This window comes from Nelumbo nucifera, chromosome 1, assembly GCF_055504915.1.
Source record: "Nelumbo nucifera cultivar China Antique chromosome 1, China Antique-T2T, whole genome shotgun sequence".
Lineage (NCBI taxonomy): Eukaryota > Viridiplantae > Streptophyta > Magnoliopsida > Proteales > Nelumbonaceae > Nelumbo > Nelumbo nucifera.
Window position 1 is genome coordinate 196,100,871 of NC_142649.1, and position 5,138 is coordinate 196,106,008.

Consider the following 5,138-nt stretch of genomic DNA (forward strand, 5'->3'; position numbering starts at 1 on the left):
ATAAAAAACATAAATTTGTTTGCAACCCTACCTCAAATAATAAAATCTTATTCATATTTTCATTAATACCCCATGCATACAATGGGATGTAAAATTTGGTGTAACCATATCAAATATAGATCACTTGTGGTGTGTCCACATCAAATTAAATTGCCCAAATGTGGTGTGCACAATTCATTTTGTGTCAAAAGTCAAATAACTTTTATGGCGTTCGGCATGAAGCCATAACATCATAGAAGGACGTAAAATAAAAAAATGGGCAAAATAAAATAAAAATTATTAATTTTAGTAATTACTATTTATTATCATAATTATTAATTATTATAAGAGCAAATATTATATGGTCCTATATACTATAACGTAAATTAATCATTCAATTTATGTTTGACCATCCATTTTATCTATCTTAGCAAACATTAAAAGTTTTTTTTATTGGAATTTTACACCAAGAGAGTATATTAGAGTGAAAGGTAAGACCACAAATATCTTGCTTATTATGGCTTGTATACAATATTATTTGTGATATTTGACTTTGACATTAGAAACTCAAAAAGTTGATTTTCATTTCAATCTCAACCAACTACTATACCTCTTATAGTTTCTTACTTAATTTGTATTTGTTGGAGATATTACCATAATACCTTTCTATGAGAAGACTTCGATGAGAAATTGCCAATAAAATAACTTTGGTTAAAATTTTTTTAAGTTACGAGTTTGTTAAAAATCACAAAGACCAATACAACTTCTCTTTGATTTGTGATGTCCAAGATTACCACATATTAGTAAATTTTGTTTTATGAGCACTTGAGACCATTGTGGTCGTTGAAACGGTTGGAGTTTTCAACATTTAGAAAAAAGAAAAAAAAAGAGCTATGCCTAGATAACCTTGTTTTAATATATAGATATATATTTGGGATTTGAAAGTCTTTTTTTTTCATTTTAGTAATCTCTTTAGTTTTAATTTTCCACAAGTGTGAAAGAGGAGAATAAGGGAGACATTGTGTGAAGCTTGTGGTGGGAGACTCTTTACTTCACCATGACTACTTAGGGCTATCAATGGGTCAGATCTACTCGATGGATCCAAATGGACTTGAACCGATTATAATGGTTTTGGTTCCATGATTTTGTCATGATTAATAATTGGGTTAGCTCTGGTTCTGGTATGTCCTGAACTAATTTAGACATAGAACAATTATTTTATTAAATATATAAGATTTTCTTATAATTTCTATCATATTTTGTGCTTGAAATGGTATATTTGATAAATAATATGTAAGATAATATTAGTTAAAAATATTTAATTTATTAACATATAAATAATTTATTAGTTAAAAATGTTTAAGGGTAAATTTCTTAAACTACCCTTATGATTTAGCTAATTGACTAAGTGTACCCTTACTATTTGAAAATTGACTAACGCTACCCCTACTATTTCTAACAATTGACTAATACTTCCTTTACCGTTAGCGTCTGTTAACAGAAAGACAAAAAAGACTATTTTACCCTTTATTCTTTTTCAAAAATTTCAAAAGGGAAAAAGATGTTGGTTCATTAAAACCCTAACCTTTCAAACCCAGAAGCTCCACTTGAACAGAATCGTCGGCATCGACTACGAGGGAGCTTCTAATGATGTGATTCTCTCTTGGAGTCTTTGGGGTGGCACTAGAGAGGCCTTTGGTCCTAGAGGCAAGTGAAACATCATCGTTCAAGAGGCCAACATAGAACCACTCAGGTATGATAAAAAATGGTACTCTCTATTGATCTCCCATAGACACAGAGAGGGGTTAAACAAAAAATAGGTTTACGAAGTGGAATTTGTGATTCTTTGCATTGGACACTACAACAACCTCCCAAATATTCCAGTATTCCCAGAAAACAAGGGACCAGAGGTATTCAATGGCAAGGTAATACATGCAATGGACTACAAAGCCATCGATGATGCTACTACAACTGAGTTATCAAAGGAAAGTGTGTTACAGTGGTGGGATTTTGGAAATCAGCATTGGATATTGCAATAGAATGTGCCAAAGCAAATGGTAAACTTGTGATCAATCTTATTTTTCATGTCGACTGAGATATTTCGTCAGAGACGGTGCCAGAGGGGACAATGAGATATTCCGTTAGAGCCGGTGCCAGTGTTGGAAGTTATAATAAGGGTAAGTTGGGTATTTTTTTAAGTTATAATAGTCACGTGATACACATTTGAATGGTTTATGACGGAATATTAGCAGTAAGTGAATTATTAGGGGGTGTTCTGTAGTGTGGATGACAAATTGGTGGGTGTGGACTGGTTCACACCACACCGTGTGGTAGGGACCAATCCACACCACACCACAGTCCACAACTGTTCTGAACTGTGGACAAATTGTGTGGATTGGATCAGTCCACACCCACAGTGGTGTTCTATAGCGTGGTGTGGACCAGTCCACGCCACACTTTTTTGATCCCATGTATCTCATATACATTTTATGAATGATATACACAGTTAATCACAAATATCTAATTTTTGTATTTTTATATGATAAATATTTTAAAAAATGCATCAATGAATTAATGTTAACCAATAAATCATGGTTTTTAAAACTAAACCGGACTGGGCGGTTCGATTGGAAAACTGGGAACCGGTTAGGTGATTGGTTCCGTTTTTCTCCAAAATTAGAAATTTGCAAAAAAAAAAAAACATTGATTTTGTCAGCAAACCATTGACCCGGGTGGTTAAACCATTCAATGGTTTTAACCATTTTTTATTTTTTGTCAGAATGGGTTGACCATTTGACCCGAGAACCAGACCCCTGACCGGTTCATTCTCGGGGTCAGGTTTAAAAACCTTGCAATAAATATTAATTTTTTATAAAACAATAGTAAAATAATTAAAAAATTAAAAAATATATTTTAAATATTTAAAATTATTATTTTATTGATACAAACATTAGAACTTATAAAAATTAAAAAATTAAATAAAACAATTAATATTTTAGATCATACAGCCGAAATGCAACTACAAGAATTTCAGAGATAAAACCGAAGGTGTATCTACTGTTTGTCTTACATCACATGGCATTTGACCCTACTCCTTGAAGCATGGGATAAAAAATAAACCATGGACGGGACATATCCACGAGTTTTTCCCGTTGACAATATATTGGGGTGTGGACGGGACCTATCCACGCTATATTGTGGTGAGGACCGTCCACACCCAATCGGACGAGTATTCATCCTGTGGACGGGAGATGAACATGGTACCGAACACCAAGGTTCAAAATATCGATACGCTCGTCATGCCGGTAGGGGCGTATCGGGCGAATTGATATTGTTTTTTTTTTATTTTTTTCTGAAACCGGTTCAGGGGGCCGGTTTAGGGCTCCTCCACCCCTTGAACCGGTCAGACCCCCGATACACCCACTATAGGTAAGGCTGCAACTTGGGCCGGGTTGGCCCAAACCTAACCCTAACCCAACCCGAAAAGTTGGGTTGGATTGGGTCGGGTTAATGTTCGAGTTAGGGTTGAAATTCATGAACCCAACTTTACTTTGGGTTGGGTTAGGGTTGACCCCTTAGCCAACCCGACGCAACCAAAACTTGACTCTATAGTACATGTCATATATAAATATATGTTATATGTAATATATAATATACATTGATTTGTTTAGATGCATTATATTTGTATAGCCCCCACCACATAGTATCATGTATTTCTTTTAAGATAATCACTTCACTTTATCCTAATCAGAAAGACTAAAACCTTAATAACATTATTTTATGTTTTTTAAAAATTTTATTCTTCATCTCCTCTCTGTTGTTTGCCGCCCAAGAAAGATCTATCGTAAGTCATAACTCATAATAAATTATAGTCATTTCTAACACTTGTTTTTCTGAATTTTGTACTAAAAGAACAAAAAAAGAAAAAATAACGTCAACAAACAAATACTAATGAAACATAGGATTAATATATGTAGTGAAAGTTGAGTTAAGATCTAAAATTGAGAAATTCTATGAGATTTTAAAGGATGTGAAGAAGGTTGAGTTGAGCCCAACCCAATCCAAAATTGACTTCGGGTTGGGTTGGGTTGGGTTAGGGTTGAAGGAATTTAGTTAGGGTTAGGGTTAGGATTGGATTGGTCGGGTTGGGTTAGGGTTAGGGTTGGGGTTTAAAACTTAGGGTTGAACTAGGGTTGGCCTTAACCTGACCTAACCCGACTCGACTTGCAGCCCTAACTATAGGGGCATATCGGAGTGGTCCCGAAACGATACGTATCAGCCGATACGTATACGTATTGATACTTTGAACCTTGCCGAACACCGCTTTTGTTAATTGTTAGAAACATTAGGATTAACATTAGTCAAATTTCAAATATTAAAGGTACACTTACCCAATTAGCTAACCCATAAGATTGAATACAAATACAAATATGTAGAGTGCAAAACTTTATATTTTACATTATTTTGTATGTATTTACATTGTACATATTTACATTTGTACTGCTTCCAAACTGAGCCTAATAGTAGTTTAAGAAATTTATCCAATGCTTAATAATTGGTGTGGGACTGATTTGGACCCGACTCCTCTCATTCACATTCATTTGGGACAGGGAGGGCTGAACGAGGGGGCGTTTGGAGATGGTCTTCACAATTGGAAAAATCCGAAAAAACCCGAATCATCTGTCAATCAATCATTTGGTGACCGACTGACCGTTTGGGAGGGCTTTGGACGCAACTTCCCTCACATTCCAAGCTGGTCCCCCACACAGAATTCATAAAAGTATTGTTTGGTAAAACTCCAAATCAGCTGTCAAACAGGACCGTAAGCTGCTACTCTGGTCTGGAACACAGGTGCTTACCAACCACGTCAATCAATGCAACTCACCTTCAAGGCTCCAAAGCAGAAGCTGTCCCAAACGGGCTCTTGAATGTCTGTCCACTTCAGCCTCTTCGAAGAATAGTTTATCCGGAGCGTTTGAAAGCAGCTAAATAACTGAATTTTCAGATCATTTCTCCAAACGGGCCCTTAGTTCATATACATTCGTATCAAGTATATGTAACGTATAAAAATCACAACAATCATGCCAATTGGCATGTTTGAAACTATGGGGTGTACAGTGTACTGTAACCCCCACAATAAAACAAGAATTGCTACTGGC